This window comes from Lithobates pipiens, unplaced genomic scaffold (genome assembly GCF_037356315.1).
Source record: "Lithobates pipiens isolate NorthernLeopardFrog02 unplaced genomic scaffold, aLitPip1_a1.2 Scaffold_8, whole genome shotgun sequence".
NCBI classification, from domain to species: Eukaryota; Metazoa; Chordata; class Amphibia; order Anura; family Ranidae; genus Lithobates; species Lithobates pipiens.
The window spans coordinates 595866425-595879093 of NW_027507903.1; the positions used below are offsets into that span (position 1 = coordinate 595866425).

Here is a 12669-nt window from a genome sequence, read left to right on the forward strand (position 1 = left end):
TCTACCTGTTTCCTTTATATTTAACCCACTTCCTGACCCGTCTTACCTGATGTTCCTTGCATTCCTTGCCTGACCTAGCCTTACCCGATCTCTCCCCTTGCTTTGTATATAGTATATCATATTCACTTTGTTACGTAGTTTTTCCATTGGGTTTTACTTGCCAAGTGTGTTTCGCTAACGCTTGTATACTGTTTGTGGTGTTAGATGGTTTTGTCGTATGCTGTGCTATAAAATAATATGTAAACCTAACCTTTCATATACCTGATATGTGCCTGCTGCACCATGTACTTGTATAAAAAGTATCCTGTTCTCTTTGTATTGCTTGTATTGTGGGAAATGCCTGGTGTTTCTGCCAGTCTCCCAGATGTCCTATTAAAAACTGACCACGCTAAGCATCTGAGCACAGCATTTTCAGTTTTCTAGCTGTGCTGGGAACTCAGCCTGCTCTCCTCCAACTATGAGACATGTGCTGACATGCCCCCACTGCACAGCCATTCACTTGGAAGTTCACTGTGCTGCAGTTTCTCCTCCTCCAGCTCTCCTATGCAGCTGAGAACACAGGGTATGTGATCACTAGTAATGGGCTCAGATGTATTCAGATCTAACCCACAAGGAAGTCAGCACTGCACACCACCAATCATGGGCAGAGTGTGTATGTGCAGCTTCCGGTCAGGAAATGCCTCACTGCCTGTGATGTGCAGTACGGCTTTCTGGCAGGTTTGATCCAAACACGCCTGAGCCCAACACTAGTGATCACTCATAAAAAAGGGAAAAAAGTTATTTATCATGTTTTTTTAAATCTATTAATTTCTATATTAAACTGAATGATTTGTTTTGCAAGGTGGGGGTTTACATATACTTTAATAAATATTATAATTGCACTTGGCTTGGGCTCACTCTCCTGTGCAGCTACACAAATCTTGTCACACCTGCTTTTGCTGGATGTCAGCAATTAGTATCTTAACACTAAATCTCCATATGACAGAAAGGAAAGGGAGAAGTCACTGATCTCACTCATTCTCTTATGTGTCTAAATTTCAGCTTAAGCTATTGACCTCTGTAAACATTGGGTAAGATCAACCAGGAAAACATGACCTCAAAGCTCTACCTGTTTACTTAAAATTAAGATACAAGGGCGCATGCGCGGCAGCTCCATGGACGGTCGCATGTCCTGAGGGCTCCGTTCGCCCCGACCGTGATCCGCAGCCTTTGAGCCACACGGAGAAGAGCTCAATACCGCAAATTCACCCTCTCGTCCCCGCGGATCAGAGCCACCTACTTAACGTTCGTTCATCACGGCGAGACGCAGCTTATCCCGGCGGCTGACTCCGGAGTTCCAGGCCGCATCCACCGCCATAATGGCGGACGCCGCTCCCGTCGCACAAGGCCTTCGTCTTCATCCGATGCCATCCATCGCGGATCGACTCCCGTCAGGCCCTAACTCCACGGATCCAAATCTTCATTCTGTGAGTTACCTGCTGCCATCACTTTCATCCCCAGCATCCACGGAATCATTGCTGGGGAGATTTCATGGGGGATCCCCGCTCACTCCTATGGAGGACTATCTCTCCTCTCCGGCGGCGCGTGGGGCTGCCACATCTATCCAGACTAATCCCACTGATATCCCTGCCCTGCTAGAGACATTCTCCCAAATGCTATCCAGAGGCCTTGCTCAGAACGCATCCCATATTACCTCAATCATTCAAGCTGACCTACAGCAACTTGGGGCCAGGATTGAGGCAATAGAACTTAAAACTGACCAGACTGTTGCCAGAACCATACAAAATACTGACAGGATCTCTGAACTACAGGAACAGCTGGACACCGCTTACTCTAAATTAGATGACCTCGAAAACAGGAATCGCCGATATAATTTTAGGCTCCGAGGCCTACCTGAATCTTTTAAAGAAACAGACGCGGTGGTACGCGCCTTTATTTCGTCACTATTACCTGATCTGCCTGACCATCGTCTAGAGCTAGATCGCGCTCACCGAGCACTTCAACCCCCTCGCCAAGATGGCCTACCCAGAGACATTGTGGTCAAACCCCACTTCTTTAAAACTAAGGAAGAAGTCATGCGCAAGGCCAGAGAAACTGAAAATCTATCCTTCCAGGGCCATCCAGTCCAAATCTTCTCGGATCTATCCCCATACACGATCCAGCTGCGGAGATCCTTGAAACCACTCTTACAAATTTTAACACAAAACTCCATAGCTTATCGCTGGGCTTTCCCGTTCAGACTGCACTTCACTTATTCCAATAAACAATATGGCTTCTCCAACTTCACCGATGGCGAACGCCTGCTTCTTCAATTGGGCCTCATCTCTCACTCTCCTGCTGACCCTGCGGATCCCAAGTCTTCCAGTTCTGCGAAGAGGCCTCCCCCTGCAAGCCCCGACAAGCCCCTCTGGCAAAAGCAGAAGGCGAAACGTCCCAAGGATGGACGCCCAACTTGAAAGACAGACTTTGAATATGTCGACAATGATTACCTTTTTATGCTAATAACTCTTTGTTTTAGATTCCATGGTTACAGCGCGTATTTTGCGCATTCTCCTTTTTCTCCCCCCCTTTTTTGCAAGGGTACATTCCTTCTCAGACGGGTGCGATCCGCACTACCACAGACTTCCTACATGACTTTTGAAATCCCCTCCCTTTTTTTTTTTTTTTTTTTTTAATGCCTGTTTTGTGTTTTAGCTATTGGTTTCCTCCTTTTACGTCTTATCCCTAGATGGGTTTTGATACTACGAGCGACGGCTCTTCTCCACGTGGCTTTCGATAGCTATCGCAAGCTTACGGCTCTCCCACTTGTGATTGTTTTCCCATTCTTGTTCTACAGTTTTTTTTTTATTTGCTTGGTTTTTCATATTTTTTTATTAAGCGGGTTTTAAGATGCCCCTCATTTCATTTGAAGGGGCATTGGGCCTTAGGTGGGTCCCGGTCGGGGTGGTTTGCACTGCGCCCCCACCAGTCTCCGAGTGACGGGCCTTTTCTTCCCCTCACTCAGAGGCTCCCACACTTTTCCCTTTTTGGGACTTTTTCCCGAGACTAGGCTTCTCGGGCCTTACATGCAGGGGACTGACGTGTGTCATCCTCCCCTGCAGATTGTTTCATGTATTGTATGTGTTTTATCTGTTTTTGTTCTCTCAAAGATATCCATAGCTTTCAGGTGGTTAAGATGTCTTTTGCTCTTTCTCTGCAGGATCAGTCAACTCTTCCCTTACCCCTTTTTTCCTCCCCTCTTCTCCCGGGTCTACCAGGGCTCCTCTAAGCTGACAGCTTCACTTCCTTTTGCTGAGGCCTTCCTAAGCCAGGATGGTCCCTCTCTTCGCAAGGATATGGTAAGAGATCCCTATATAACATACTGGCTATTCCCTCTGACTTGCTATGCCTGATCAAGCACCCCCCCTTCCTTCTGTATAGCAACACATAATGTGCAGGGGATGAACTCTCCCATCAAAAGGAGAAAACTATTTCAATTATACCAAGCCCAAAAGATTGATGTAATTCTCATGCAGGAAACTCACTTCAAATCCACGTTTAATCCCTCCTTCCTACATAGTAGATTTCCCCTCTTCTTCCTGGCTAACGCCAAAAACAAAACAAAAGGGGTCGCAATATGCATATCTAAATACCTTAGATTCACCGCTACGGACATATTTAGAGACAAGGAAGGCAGGTTTGTTTTGGTTAAGGGATCCCTGGAAGGAAATATCTACTCATTTGTGTCGTACTATGCCCCTAATAAGGGACAATCAGCTTTCTTTCACTCCATGATGTCCACGTTGGACCCTCTACTAGAGGGTAAAGTAATAATGGGGGGTGATACTAACATCCCATTTGACCATTCCCTGGATAAAACAGGAAAAGGGTCAGCTCGCAACAGAAAACCTCCTAAACAGAGCACTAAGATAGCGGCTACCCTACACTCGAGAGGCTTAGTGGACATATGGAGAGAAAAGAACCCCACATGTAAAGACTTCACACATTACTCAGCCCCCCACCAGGTACATGCCAGGATTGATCACATTTTTGTGCAATCACACACTATTCCATTGGCCTTAAAATCGGAAATCAGGGACACATCACTATCTGACCATTCGCTTGTACTACTTCACGTTCAGTCCACCCACAACCTCAGCAATAGATTCACGTGGCGACTTAACGAGGGTCTCCTTAGTGACCCAGCTCATAGTGCAGACATCTCCACTGCCATAAAGGAATACTTCTCCCTTAATAAGGATCCCCATACAGCCCCAGAAGTTGTCTGGGCTGCACATAAAGCTGTGATCAGGGGGAGAATCATCCAAATCTCGTCCCAACTAAAAAGAGGGAGGAAGGCTCACGTAGACTCTCTATCCAAGGAATTCCGATTACTAAGCAAAGCCCATAAACGTACCCCCACTAGAGAATCCCTGGAAGCCCTGCAAGCAGCTAGGACTGCGCTCAATTTGGCTCTCACCACCGAGGCTGAGAAACACTTAAGATGGTCCGGGCCAGGTTTTATTATCAGAAAGACAAGATAGGTTCTAAACTTGCAGCCAAATTATCCCCGAGGCCTCGTCCTTCGGCGTTCCCGAAAATTAGAGATCAGGACGGAATTCTAACACAGAATCCCCTCCGCATCATGTCATCCTTTCATAAATTTTACTCCTCCCTATATAAAGATGATGAGGATAATCCACAACCCTCCGTGGATCAATTCTTGGATACTGTCTCCCTCCCAAAATTGTCACCAGACCATGCGAACCTACTAGAGGACCCAATTTTGGTCACTGAAGTCCTAGAGGTGATCAAACATCTTAAAAGTAATTCTGCCCCTGGTCCTGATGGCTTCTCTGTGGGATATTATAAAAAATTTGCCCCGGTCCTTGCCCCCTTTTTGGTCGATTTCTTCAACTCCATTCGGTCTGGCTCTCCCTTGGATAAAGCCCTGAACTTAGCCTATGTTTCTGTCATTCCTAAACCTGGCAAGGACGCATCCTTGGTGCAAAATTATCGCCCAATTTCGCTTATCAACAATGACCTAAAAATCTTAACTAAGGTGCTTTCTAATAGGATCTCATCATTTATTTCACAATATATTCACAAGGATCAGGTGGGCTTTATCCCGGGGAGACAAGGTCCGGACCAAATCAGGCGAGCAGTGGATATCATTTCTATTCTTAACTCACATTGGGATGGCGGAACCTCACAGGATGGCTTTTTGTTGTCCATTGACTTGCAAAAGGCTTTTGATACGCTGACGTGGCCCTTTCTGTTTCGAGTCCTAGAGAAATGGGGCTTTGGTCCCCTTTTTCTGGGGACTCTCAAAGCCTTGTACTCTACCCCAAGCGCACAAGTCCATCTACAAGGCTGTTACTCAGAGACGTTCAACATCAAAAAAGGCACCAGACAGGGGTGCCCACTATCACCCCTGCTGTTCGCCATCGCTATAGAGACTCTAGCTGTTGCCATTAGAACTCACCCTGACATTAGAGGAGTCCGTTGTGGTCCACAAGAACACAAATGTGCTTTATTCGCGGATGATCTCCTCCTCTTTTTAACTTCCCCACTGATCTCCACACCTAATGTTTTTGCCCTCTTGGAAGCATTTGGACTAGCCTCGGGTCTAAAAATGAATGCATCAAAATCCCTAGCACTCAATGTCTCAGTTCCCCTGCCTATAGTAAATACACTACAGAATCATTTCCCTTTTACATGGTGTCTCGATTCCTTACCTTATCTGGGCATCTACCTAACATCTAATATGAACACTCTCTACTCGGCCAATTATCCTTCCGCCCTTGCAAAATTATCTGCAGATTTACTAACCTGGTCCCATCTCGGTCTCTCCTGGCTAGGTCGTATCTTTGCAGTCAAGATGACCCTTCTTCCCCGTATCCTGTATCTGTTCAGATCCCTTCCTCTCGCCGTACAGAAAGCCCAACTCCAACCACTTCAATCTAAAATTCTTCAATTCATCTGGGGCCCCAAGGGTTGCAGAGGATCAAAACAATTATTGTATAGACTCAAAAAGCAGGGAGGCTTAGCGCTACCTAACATTTGGTGGTATTACCAAGCAGCACAATTAACCCAGATCTCTATGGTTTATTCCCGGGGCCCCAAACCTGATTGGGTTGCTATTGAAAGACTGGCTGCCCCCCATTACACCATTGACTATCTCATCTGGGCTCTGCCTAGAAGCCGACCCCCTATCATGTCTCCCACCCTCTCCCATTCGCTAGCCCTATGTGATCGGTTACATAAAAACCCTGCATTGATCTCCAAATTAAGGCCGTTAACGCATGTTTTTCACAATCCAGACTTCCCGCCGGGTATGAATATCCTAGCCTTTAGTTGGTGGCTCAACAAAGGACTACTCAGGATTGGCAATTTTTTTAACGCTTCAGGCCCTGTCTCACTTTCTTTCTGTCTGAAAAAACTCGAGATGCCCCTAACCGAACGATTTAGATTCTCCCAACTAATCCATTTCTTGCACTCCAAATGGCCCGATAGACCAAATCCTCCTACTATCACGACATACGAGTCATGGTGTTCGGACATAGCGAGTCAAAGGGGAGGGATCTCTACGATTTATACAGCTCTAGCTTCTGTTACGGCCAAACCTACCTATGCATTAGCCTGGGAAAATGATCTCAATATTTCATGGGATAGTGACCTATGGTACTCCTGTTTCCAAAGATCTTTCACTGGGATCCTCAACGTGTCCCTGATTGAAGCTAGCCTTAAACTTGTCACTAGGTGGTACAGGGTTCCCGCCCGACTGGCACAGATCTTTCCGGAGGCGTCTCCTCTTTGTTTCCGTGGCTGCGGACATATAGGTTCATTGCTCCACACATGGTGGACTTGCCCACTAGTGATGGACGAACGTTTCGCCCGGCGGTCGTTTCGCGGCGAATTTCCGACTTTCGCCGTCCGCGGGTTCGAACGCCTTTTTCCGTCGTTCGCCCCGGCGGACTTACGTGTTTAATGTATACAAGAACTTTAACCTTTCGTGACACGTTTATCATGTGTTACAGGACAACCAATTGAGACATGACAGCTCATGGACACTTGGACATTCCCCCTAACCTATAAATACACCCGATCCGGTGGCCATTTTACATTCTTTCTTCTGTCACTGTAGGGAAAGGATCCTGTGTGGAGTAGGGACAGAGAAAACGCTAGCTATTTGGTACACAAAAGTTCTTTTCAGGACTGGTATAGGTGTTAGGTCAGCAGCCTGAGTTTCTTTTGTCAGTTTAGATAAAGGGACAGAGCGCTGTATGCTGCTATTTTAGGGACAGCTCAGCCAGATTAGTCTTTCTTCATCATCATCATCATCATCATCATTAGCTGTTACTATCAGGTCCACAAAAGAGCTGTTCCAGCTAATCGTTCCAGCCTACTCTTTTTTGCCAATTTGTATAGGGACAGGCAGGAAGCAGTGTGTCAGGCAGTGAGGATAATTTTAAAGACTTGCTGTTACTATTAGTTCCACAAAGGTTCTTTTCAGGACTGGTATCAGTGGTACGGTAATAGGCTTGTACACGTATAATATTCTTTCTTCCAAATATAGAAAGAATATTATACTTGACTGCTGCCCTTCTGCTGCAGTCTGCTAATCATTCACAACTCACTTGTTCCACAAAGCTCTTTATCAGGACTGGTAACTTGGTCTGTCTAGGGTGCTACGGTACATAGGCTTGGGTGCGGTACAGTCTGCTGTTCTGTAAGGACCGCTATCGGTCCACAATACATAGGGTTGCCGTGCACTACTGCTGACCGCTGCCCTATACTGCAGCAGTCCTTCAGCGGTATAGGGACTGACGCACAGTCTGCTAAACACTAATACACAACCTGCTTGGTCCACAAAAGTTCTTATAAGGACTGGTAACTTGGTATAGGGTGCTACGGTACATAGGCCTGAGTGCGTTACAGTCTGCTGTTCTGTAAGGACCGCTATCGGTCCACAATACATAGGGTTGACGTGCACTACTGCTGACCGCTGCCCTATACTGCAGCAGTCCTTCAGCGGTATAGGGACTGACGCACAGTCTGCTAAACACTAACACACAACCTGCTTGGTCCACAAAAGTTCTTATAAGGACTGGTAACTTGGTATAGGGTGCTACGGTACATAGGCCTGAGTGCAGTACAGTCTGCTGTTCTGTAAGGACTGCTATCGGTCCACAATACATAGGGTTGCCGTGCACTACTGCTGACCGCTGCCCTATACTGCAGCAGTCCTTCAGCGGTATAGGGACTGACGCACAGTCTGCTAAACACTAATACACAACCTGCTTGGTCCACAAAAGTTCTTATAAGGACTGGTAACTTGGTATAGGGTGCTACGGTACATAGGCCTGAGTGCAGTACAGTCTGCTGTTCTGTAAGGACCGCTATCGGTCCACAATACATAGGGTTGCCGTGCACTACTGCTGACCGCTGCCCTATACTGCAGCAGTCCTTCATTGGTATAGGGACTGACGTACAGTCTGCTAATCACTAACACACAACCTGCTTGGTCCACAAAAGTTCTTATAAGGACTGGTAACTTGGTATAGGGTGCTACGGTACATAGGCCTGAGTGCGTTACAGTCTGCTGTTCTGTAAGGACCGCTATCGGTCCACAATACATAGGGTTGCCGTGCACTACTGCTGACCGCTGCCCTATACTGCAGCAGTCCTTCAGCGGTATAGGGACTGACGCACAGTCTGCTAAACACTAACACACAACCTGCTTGGTCCACAAAAGTTTTTATAAGGACTGGTAACTTGGTATAGGGTGCTACGGTACATAGGCCTGAGTGCAGTACAGTCTGCTGTTCTGTAAGGACCGCTATCGGTCCACAATACATAGGGTTGACGTGCACTACTGCTGACCGCTGCCCTATACTGCAGCAGTCCTTCAGCGGTATAGGGACTAAGAGTTTTGTCACAGGGTGATTTAAAAAATGACAGGCAGAGGAAGAGGCAGGCCCTTCCGCAGGGGTGGTAGGGGTAGGGCAGGAGCAACAGCCTTGAGCCAAAGTGGGAAGTTGCAGAAGGTGCGTTCAATTACTTTAAAGGACGCACCAGACTTGGTTGAGTGGCTCACTCAGCCTTATTCTTCTGCACCCTCCTCATCCTCTCGATCTGCACCCTCTTCTTCACTCTCTGCTATGTGCACCCCCAAAGACACTACCACCAACAACACCACCACCACCACATACCTTCCGCTTGAGTGCAAATGGGGGCCTTCATGCTCCAGTGTTTTAATAGGGACCCCCGTATAAAAAGCATGAGGGTCAAGGACCAGTACTGGGTGGCAACGTACTTAGATCCCCGGTACAAACACAAAATGGCGGAAATGTTACCGCCGTCGCAGAGGGCTGTCAGAATGCAGCACTTCCAGGCCTTGCTTCGAGAAATGCTGCATTCTGCTTTTGCGTGCGCTGGCAGAGGAGCAATTCCCACTCCCAGAGAAGGATTTGCGGGTACCAATCCAACAGCGCCTGCAAGAAGAGGCCGGTTTGAAGATGTGTTGGTGACTTCGGATATGAGGTCATTCTTTCAGCCGACCCATCGACAGGTGTCATCCGGATCCAGCATCAGGGAACGCCTAGACCGTCAGGTGTCCGACTACATTGGGTTAACGGCCGATGTGGACGCTCTGAGGAGTGATGAACCCCTAGACTACTGGGTGGGCAGGCTTGACCTCTGGCCAGAGCTTGCCCAATTTGCAATCGAACTGTTGGCTTGCCCCTCATCCAGTGTCCTGTCCGAAAGGACGTTCAGCGCAGCAGGGGGGATTGTGACCGATAAGCGTACTCGCCTAGCTCACGACAGTGTTAACTACCTCACATTTCTAAAAATGAATGAGGCATGGATCTCGGAGGAATTCAACACATGTGATCAGTAGACCATGTATATGTCTATAAACAATTTTTGGAATCAAGCACACAGACCTTCTTAATTCATTTGGCTCACTTCCCTGACCCAAAAAAGCACACCGTACTATATGCCCCTACCCTCCTCTTTGAAGAGGTTGAGCGGTGTCATATTTCTACTGGGGCTGCTTATTATGAGGGGTTCCCACCATCCCTGTGCTGTGCTGACTTCCTCCTGGGTGTTCTTATTATGAGGGGCTCCCACCATCCCTGTGCTGTGCTGACTTCCTCCTGGGGGTTCTTATTATGAGGGGATCACACCATCCCTGTGCTGTGCTGACTTCCTCCTGGGGCTGCTTACGGTGCTGCTGTCAGCGCTGTATGTCACGGAGCTGCTGTCAGCGCTGTATGTCACGGAGCTGCTGTCAGCGCTGTATGTCACGGAGCTGCTGTCAGCGCTGTATGTCACGGAGCTGCTGTCAGCGCTGTATGTCACGGAGCTGCTGTCAGCGCTGTATGTCACGGAGCTGCTGTCAGCGCTGTATGTCACGGAGCTGCTGTCAGCGCTGTATGTCACGGTGCTGCTGTCAGCGCTGTATGTCACGGAGCTGCTGTCAGCGCTGTATGTCACGGAGCTGCTGTCAGCGCTGTATGTCACGGAGCTGCTGTCAGCGCTGTATGTCACGGAGCTGCTGTCAGCGCTGTATGTCACGGTGCTGCTGTCAGCGCTGTATGTCACGGAGCTGCTGTCAGCGCTGTATGTCACGGAGCTGCTGTCAGCGCTGTATGTCACGGAGCTGCTGTCAGCGCTGTATGTCACGGAGCTGCTGTCAGCGCTGTATGTCACGGAGCTGCTGTCAGCGCTGTATGTCACGGAGCTGCTGTCAGCGCTGTATGTCACGGTGCTGATGTCAGTGCTCTGTATTACGGTGCTGCTGTCAGTGCTCTGTATCTCCTGCACCCTCTTGTTTGCCTACCCTGGTCCCTGACCTTCCCTCTCCTCCATTGCCTTCATTAGCTCCATAGTCCTGAATTGTCAGAACAATTTCCCAAATAAAAAAAAAATGCTTGTAGTTATCGATCCCAAATTCACCTCATACATGTATTATGCTATTGTCCAGGTGGTGGGACTACGTGCTACCCCCTAATAATTACCCCGTGGCCGCAAATTCGACCTAAAGGTTTGCGAAATTCGCCTCCCATTGAAGTCAATGGAGCCCGCGGCGAACGGTCGTTTTCGCGAACGTTTGTGTCCGTTCGCGTTTCGCGTTCGCGAAACGTCCCGTCGGAAGTTCGTCCATCACTATTGCCCACATATCAGGGGCCTTTGGAACAGGGTATTTGCCCTAATTCGCAAGCTGGTATCGCTTCCGGTTCCCCAAAATCCGGAAGTGGCATTGCTTAACCACAAAGTGGACAAAGCCAATAAATCATCTCAGAAACTTATATTCTTTATCCTTTTAGGCACCAAAATCACAATAGCAGCCCACTGGAAACAACATACAGTCCCATTCGGGGCAGTTAAACGAAAGATCTCCTGGATTATGGCGCAAGAGAAGTTGGTCAGTCGCATGCAGGATAAGGCCTCCTTCTTTGAGAAAGTGTGGGAACCCTGGGCCACATTCCACAAAATCCCCCTAGTTCCGGGGTTATAACTTGAATTTTTATAACTTGAATTATCCTTTTGCTTGGACACCCTGGTAGACCCCCCCACCCCCCCTTGATCCCCCTTCACCTTCCTCCTTCCCCCTCTCCTACACCCCCCTTTTTTTTTGGATTGATCTAGGACGAGCTTGGAGCGGACTGATCCCATTCTCTCCATGATACCTGCTCAGTTGACTGTTCTATTTTCCCACCTGATAGTTTATAAGGCCTTACACTCCCTCATAGATGGTACAGGGTGTAACGGTTACTATAGTTATTGTTGGTTATAGTTGTTGTGCACAGACTGCGCCCGGTGCCGCTCTGGCTTCCCAGGCTTGCTTAAGGTACTCAGTCTTCCGTGCTACTAGTTTATTAATAATTAGTCCTTCATTATGTTTTAACTAGTCTAGTCTCTGTCGGCCTATCCAGGTCGGGGCGGGGTGGGGGGGTCTCCTACCACAGCAAGTACCCTTTTCGGGGTGGTGGGGGGCCTTCTGTCACTCTTCCCTAGACCGCCCGCAATAGGGTGTAGGTGTGAGATGCACCCCTAATAACATCACCGAGCAGTGACGACTTCTTATTTCAGTTACCGCTAACGGGCCAACTTTCCTGGATAGCTGAGTCCCGTGCCCATTAGATTCCCTCAAAGTTTTTCTTGTTAGGGCGATTTGGTCTCCTGATGTGTCTACATAGATCCTGACCGAAGCTTAATACATGTTTTATTCTGTTAGCTTTGGATCTTGCAGTGTGTATTACCGATTTTTACCAATAACATGTGCCTTTTTCTTAATGGTCATTGTCAATTAACAACCATCTACTGTAGTATTGCTTGATGATGTAAGGCTGACATGTCATGTCTTGTTGTTCTTTCGGTTTGCATAAAATCAATAAAAATATTGAAACTAAAAATGAAAAAAAAAAAAATAATAAAAAAAAAAAAAATTAAGATACGAAATGCCATATACAGTGCCTTGAAAAAGTATTCATACCCCTTGACATTTTCCACATTTTGTCATGGTACAACCAAAAACATAAATGTATTTTATGGGATTTTATGTGATAGACCAACACAGAGTGGCATAATAATTGTGAAGTGGAAGGAAAATGATAAATTGTTTTCAAATGTTTTTACAAATAAATATGTGAAAAGTGTGGCGTGCATTTGTATTCAGCC

General features: G+C 47.4%; 1 protein-coding gene across 1 annotated transcript in view; it reads right to left on the minus strand.

The window, feature by feature from the left end:
• LOC143962293 (complement C3-like) overlaps positions 1-12669 on the minus strand; it is a 298490-nt gene that overhangs the window by 174456 nt on the left and 111365 nt on the right.